We start from the raw sequence: 7,436 nt of genomic DNA on the forward strand, positions 1-7,436 counted from the left end.
TCCCTATATGGGATCCGAACCCGTGGCCTTGGTGTTATCAGCACCACACTCTACCGAGTGAGCCACGGGCCGGCCCTAGAACCCTATATTCTAAGTGGAGAAAGCATGCACAGCCTAGTCTTCTTTAGAGCCAAAAGACAACCTAAACTTGTCCTGGTTGGGAGGGATTACAGTAAATAGAAAAGGCTATAGAAAGGAGAGCTCAGCTTAGGGAAACTGGTTTGAGATGATAATGCAGTTAGATATCTATATGGCTTGGTGTTTCTGGGATAAATAAATGTGTACTCACCCGCATCCTACAAATCTGGAGAGTGAGAGTGACTGGCTCCCGAAAGAGAGAGAGAGAGAGAGAGAGTGTGTGTGTGTGTTGCCTATCTGATGCAGGGTTTATCTGTTATCCTTTTCTTGAGGGGGCACTGCCAAAGTTAGTGACTCAATATGGCCTTTGGAAGGTCCATTATTACTTCTTTTCTAAGATGAGTTTCTAAAAACTAATAAAGACATGTGATTCTCTTGAACAAGGTTGGTGGAATGGAAGCCAGAGTTTAGAGCCTGACTATTAACCACCTCCCCAGTTTCCCATTGTTCCTCTTCCCCTTCCCAACTTCTTTTACTCTTAAAAATTATTTTAATTTTAGACTTGGCTTATAGTTATTATATTTACTGAATATTCAACCAAGTACAGACAGTGGAGGTAGAATAGGCTACTTAAGATTCATTGATTCAGCACATGATTGAGTGCTTAGGATGTGCCAGGCTTTTATTCCTGAGGATATAATGATGGATAAGATACACAGCCCCTGTGTTTTTGGAGCCTATAATTTATAGAGGATACAGATAGGTAGACAGATAGTTATGTTCAGTGTGACAAGTGTTGTGCTAGGAGAAGCTCATGAAACTTCATGTATATCCCATGGGAGTACACAGAAAGGGTACTTTATCAGAATAAATTGCTACTTTAGCAAAATAATCAATTTTGTCATTTTCTGTTTTGCAGAACCTCTAATCCAATGACTTTCCTATTGCTGAAAACAATTTGCAAACTCTAAAGCACTGTGCAGGCTTTATTTGTTGTCATAGTTAAGAAAATGCTATGAATTTCCCTAAAAGGCAATGCTAAATTAATTCAGTTTGGCATTGGTCCCCTTATCTCAATACTCAAATGACTCAATAGTTACCTCCAACTGCAGGAAGTGTAGCCATCAGTTGCTACTTTCATTCTGGTAGGCTGTATCTGTGTTCTGCCCATCGAGGAACCCTCTTTTTATCATTAAAGGTAGAATCAGTTGTCAGATCTTTGATCTTTTCAGTAGACCTTCCTCTGTGCCACCTTGGATCCAGAAGAGTAATCTAAACAATTATGTGAACATTCAGTTAAAGAAAAAGAAAAAGTTATTAGTTGGATAAATGATATGAGCTTTGATTTGTAAAATATTATAAAGTATAAGCTGTAATCTCCAACAGTAGGAGAAAGAGATAAAATTGCAAGAAAGTCATTATCAGATATTGTCCAAAATGCAACATCCAGAGTATAATTTGAAGTTTATGCATATTCAGTCTAATAATACTCTCTTTCTACATCTGTTATATTATTGTTAATAAATTATTGATTTTGTGACATTTAGGTATTTTATGATAGTAAATATTAAAAAATAATGTTTGCTTACTAATACAAAAAAAAAAAAAAAAGAAAGAAAGCTAACTAATACATTTAGAAAGCTTTTGACAGGGCTGAGCCTGTGGCGCACTCGGGAGAGTGCGGCGCTGGGAGCACAGCAGCACTCCCCCCGCGGGTTCGGATACTATATAGAGATGGCCAGTGCGCTCAGCGCGGTGCGGCTCAGCCGGTCTCAAAAAGGACAAAAAAAAAAAAAAAAAGAAAGAAAGCTAACTAATACATTTAGAAAGCTTTTGACAGGACTGAGCCTGGGGCGCACTCGGGAGAGTGCGGCGCTGGGAGCACAGCAGCACTCCCCCCGCGGGTTCGGATACTATATAGAGATGGCCAGTGCGCTCAGCGCGGTGCGGCTCAGCCGGTCTCAAAAAGGACAAAAAAAAAAAAGCCTTTGACAAATTAGAGTGGCTACTTGCAAGAGTTATAAGAACTTTAAGGGTGGGGGCGGGAAATGGATTTATTGAAATCTGCTGTGTTTCATAGTTTACATACATTGTCTCATTTAACCCTTTCTAAAATCTGTGAGACACATACTTTTATCTCTGTTGTATTTATGGGAAGATGATGTACACAAAAGCATCTTGACAGACATCACATAGCTAATGAGTGGCATAGCCAGGATTTGAATGCATTTCCTAAATGTTTTGTCTGAATGAAAAGCCTTTAAAAAATTATTATTCCATATCATTTCCTGAGAATCTTGAAATCTTAATGCACGCCATTTCCCCTTTCTGTGCCTTACATTTTTCTCATCTAGATATATGAAGATTATAGAAATACATATAGGTAGTCTCAAAGATTATTTTCAGCTTTAATTTTCAGTCAAACTGTAGAAAGGATTTCTGAATATGACTTAACTTTCTAAAAATTTATTTTAACCAGAACATCCCATTCTCCACTTCAGGGGAGTGGGTCACAATTTTATTGTAAAAAGTATATAGTCAGAGGGTGGATCAAAGATTTAAATTTAATAGAAACATAGTGGGTAAAGAATGAACAATCACTCTTCTCTCCAAAGAGTCTTACCATTCCAAATATGGGTTGGTACAATCAGATCAACTGTGAGAGAATGTAAGAGCCTATAATGCAAGCCTTGAATTGCTGTCTCAGAATAGAGATTCTTTTCCTTAATATAACTAGTGTTCTTTTTCTTAGCAGATCCAATTTGCTGACCAGAAGCAAGAATTCAACAAACGTCCTACCAAAATTGGACGTCGCTCTCTGTCTCGTTCCATTTCTCAGTCATCTACTGACAGCTACAGCTCAGGTGAGTAGTCAGCTGGTATGGACCCACCTGTGGAGGCTAATAAGTATGATCAATGGACCTTCCATCTATTTAAGGCTAATGAAGCATGTTCAAACTTGTGCCTCCAGTAAATACTTTTTTTTTTTTAATAAATGCTTTATTTTAAAGTTCAATGTTATACAATGTAATAGTTTTTGTGTCAAAATTTAGACCAAAATTCTGGATGGAATCTGTGGGTTTTTTTTTTTTTTCTTTTTCTTTTTCTTGGTTGCTAGCTGGTTCAGGGATCCAAACTTGTGCCCTGTTGTGCTCTAACCAGCTGAGCTAACTGGCCAATCTGGATGGAATCTTTGGATTTCTCTTGGGAATTCAGAGTGGAGCTTAACAGAGGACTCCTCTTCCGATAGAGGCAGAAGAGGGTGATTAAGGAAATTGATTTCTTTGATTCACTCAGAAGGGTAGTAGTATGTAGTTCACTGAACAGCATGTGAAAAGACTTGCGTTTTTTCCATCCTTTGAAAATGAAAAAGAGGTTCCCCATCTTTCCATCTGGTGCTTGCAAATTAACAGGAAACCTCCGTTGCCCCAAGAAACAATGAAGAAGTTGTAACTAGTTCAAGTAAGTGGACCATAAGCCCTCTTTTCTAAGCTGTGACATCGTATGGCTTGTCCATCTGGTGCTTGCAAATTAACAGGAAACCTCCGTTGCCCCAAGAAACAATGAAGAAGTTTTAACTAGTTCAAGTAAGTGGACCATAAGCCCTCTTTTCTAAGCTGTGACATCGTATGGCTTGTTACTCCTTCCTTCCTTTGCAGTGGCATTAATTCAAATATATGTGCCCTGGGGCTGAGTTATCATTTAATGCCAAATGAGCTGTTACTGGGTAGGACCCCTGGAAGGCATTGGCCATTTGTGCAGTAGTGCCCAGTATGAGTCTGATCTAATATGGAGCTATTTTATTTTGCTCTTGTTTTGGAATATGTAGAGCTGAGTGTATGCCCTAGTTATAAATAGTGTTGTTCTTTAGAAAATTTTTATCTTGACCTGAAATTTTATTTGTTCTTCACACAAATAGGAAAGTGGTATTCATTATGTAAATTAAAGAAAGATTGGGAAGCTATAGCTGTAGCTTGGGTACATTGTTATTTACACACTTTTTACATTTTTACTCTCCCCCCTCAATAACTGAGAATGATATAAAGCTATGACATAAATTCCTATGGATTTTTGTCTAAAGATATGGAGTTTTATGCTGAATAAGTAATGTTGAAAATCCATTAACTTTAGTATAACTCTGGAAACCATAATAATTGTGAAAATGTGAATTGTAAAATACTATGTAACATTTTAGGCTGTGGGTTTGTACATGTTATCCAAAGATTGTTACTAAATAATAATGGTACTAAATTTTAAGTCCAGCTCAATCTCTCCCTACACACTAGATCCACATATGCAACTGTGTTCTTTCAGAAACCAATGCCTGCCTTCTCACCTAACCCCATCTGCAGGGAAGGTACTTATGAAATATCTGTTTCCCTAGAAGAGTGTAATTGATGCCTTTCATTTCTAAGTGAGCATATAGTGGCCTGGTGTATAGTTCATTGGTGAGTGATATTGAGTGGTGTCATCCTAGTAAACTTGGACCTTTTAGATTGAACTACAGGAAATTGCCATTTATAAGTCAAAAGTTGTCAACCTAATATATCTATTTAAGAATATTAAGTTCAGAAGTAGGGAGTCTAAACATCCTGGAGATGGAAAAGAATATAAAAATCTAATTTAGCTTCCCACTGGATGCTGGCCTCTTTGGGAGCATTTTAGATAATAGTGTGCTCTTTGCTTTATACAGTTATTTATCTCCTGATAAGCTCTTTTTCTTTTTTCTTTTTGTCTGCTGGTTGGTACAGGGATCCGAACCCTTCACTTTAGTGTTATTGACACTGTGCTCTATTCAATTGAGCTAACTGTCTAGTCTTCCTGATAAGCTCTATACAGTCACTGAAATTTAAAGATTTTACTTAGAAATAAAAATTACTATTTTTGGTTGTCTGGGTTTGGGGCATTCTACTATCCTGGCTACCCTCATGTGGATATATTCCAGATTAAGTGTCCTTTTGAAAATATGCCTAGGCTGGCTGGTTAGCTCAGCTGGTTAGAGTACAGTGTTATAACACCAAAGTCAAGGGATGATATCCCTATACTGAGCAGCACCAAAAACAGGAAACAAAAAATAAGAAAAAAAGAAAATATTATGTCTGTCAACATAATATTTTAGATGTTCTGAACTAATCTATGGGAAGTATGATTTCCATAAACTCAGTGCTTTTTCAAATAAAACCTAAGATCCTTTGCTTCTTTAGCAGTTGTGTCACACACACTGTTCCCTTGTTTTCTTTTTTCCTTCATGTGAACAATTGTCAAGCCCTTTTAAGCAAACTCTGAATGAAGATGCTTACTGCCTTCATTCTTGGACTAGGAATTAGGAGATACTTAGTTTATAGTCTTTGATCCATGTTTGATTGGTTATGTTGTCCTGTAAAACTCTTACATCCTGGCATATTTATAACAGAGACAATGGAAAGTTATATGAGATGACACAGAAAGAGCTCCATGCACATTGAATGAAAAGCCAAGAATAATGGAATTGATTCATAGCTTTCTAAATACAAGAATATATGCAAATATAAGTTAATAAGAACATGGGGCCCATTTTCAGCATACGTTATAATTTAAATGACTATAGAATAGCCCCAAAGGCTGATCCTTGGACCTCTTCCCTTCTAAATACAAGAATATATGCAAATATAAGTTAATAAGAACATGGGGCCCATTTTCAGCATATGTTATAATTTAAATGACTATAGAATAGCCCCAAAGGCTGATCCTTGGACCTCTTCCCATCTCTATTTATACTCTCTCCCTGGGTAAACTCATTCAGTCTCATTTATTTTTATTTCATTTTATTTATTTAGGATTTTTGGCAGCTGGCCAGTATGGGGATTTGAACCCTTGACCTTGGTGTTCTCAGCACCATGCTCTCCCTAGTCTCATAGTTTTACATACAGTACAATGTATTGGCGCTTGATTATCATATTTTATCTCTAGTTCAAATCTCTATCCTATGCACTAAATCCGTATATTCAAGTGCCTTTTCAGACATTTCATTTGGATGTTTTATAGACATCTCAAACCTCCCATGTCTTAACTGAGCTGTTCAGTTCCGACTTTACCTGTCTTCAGCTATTCTGTAAACTACAGCCAAATTCATTTTAAAAAATAAGTCAAGTCATATCACTTCTCTGCTCAAAATCCTCCAATGGCATTTCAGTCTTGCTCTGGGTAAAGGCTAAATGATGTACAAGGTCCTTTACCATTCAGCCTCCCATTACATTTCCAATCACCTCTCTACTTCCCCAAACCTCTCTTCTCCCCCAGATGTTCATTTCACTCCAGGCACACTAGCCCCTTACTGTTACTTTGAAAAATACCAGGCCCTCTTCTGCTTCAAGACCTTTGCACTTGTTCTGTCTGCCTAGAATGCTCTTTTCCCAGATATATGCATGGTTGGTTGGTTATCTTACCTACTTTAGTTCTTCATCAAATACCACCTTCTCATCGAGGCCTTCTGGCTGCTCTTTTTAAAATTATACACAACATAGTGACTATAGTTAATAACAATGTATTGTATTCTTCTTCTTTTTTTTTTTTTTTTTTGTTAAAGATGACCAATAGGGGGATCTTAACCCTTAACTTGGTGTTATCAGCACCACACTCTCCCAAGTGAGCCACGGCTGGCCATGTATTCTTGAATATCACTAAGAGAATAGATTTTAAGTGTTCTCACCACAAAAAAATAAGTATATGAGGTAATGCTTATGTTAATTAGCTCTATTGAGACATTCTACAATGTATACATATTTCAAAACATCATGTTGTATACAATAAGTATATATAGCTTTTGTCAATTAAAAATTAGTTTAAAATATTGTTCAAATACCCCACCCAACAGTCCTTATCAAATTTTCCTCCTTTAATCTTCTCCGTAGCCCTTATTATCATATAATATACTATATATTTTACTGATTTATTTTTGTCTTTTTTCCCTACTTGAATGTGAGATTCATGAGAGCAGAGATTTCTGTCTATTTTATACTGCTCTATTCCCAGCACTTAGAACTGTTTGATGCATAAGAGGTACTTAATAAATAAATATTGGTGAAGGGTGTTCAGAGACATTCTTATTATACTCTATACCTGTTGCTTTGCCTCCCATGGATTTGTCACCCCTTTTCCCTGGGTGACGGAGCCACCAAAAATTACTCAAAGCCCATCTCTTCTGAGCAGTGAGAAGCTCTGAAAGGGGTTAATCTCCTGGAACCCTCAAGAGAGAGGCATTCCTTCCATTTGGGAAATTAACCATGAATTGAGTTCCTGCATTTATTCTCCAGACCAGGAACTTTCAGGAAAAGAACATAGGTGGGGTTTTTGCTAAGTATAGTTTAACAAGTTTAACA

At 37.1% G+C, this 7,436-nt stretch overlaps 1 protein-coding gene across 1 annotated transcript in view; it reads left to right on the forward strand.

Moving 5' to 3' along the window:
• The first annotated feature begins 2,834 nt into the window (after window positions 1-2,834).
• Window positions 2,835-7,436, forward strand: part of AHCYL2 (adenosylhomocysteinase-like 2) — a 45,500-nt gene continuing 40,898 nt past the window's right edge. The window contains exon 1 of the mRNA XM_008586207.1: window positions 2,835-2,942. The gene's annotated coding sequence lies outside the window, so the exon portion shown is untranslated. The remainder of the gene's footprint in view (window positions 2,943-7,436) is intronic.

The sequence above is a fragment of the Galeopterus variegatus genome, unplaced genomic scaffold (genome assembly GCF_000696425.1).
Source record: "Galeopterus variegatus unplaced genomic scaffold, G_variegatus-3.0.2 Scaffold3877, whole genome shotgun sequence".
NCBI classification, from domain to species: domain Eukaryota; kingdom Metazoa; phylum Chordata; class Mammalia; order Dermoptera; family Cynocephalidae; genus Galeopterus; species Galeopterus variegatus.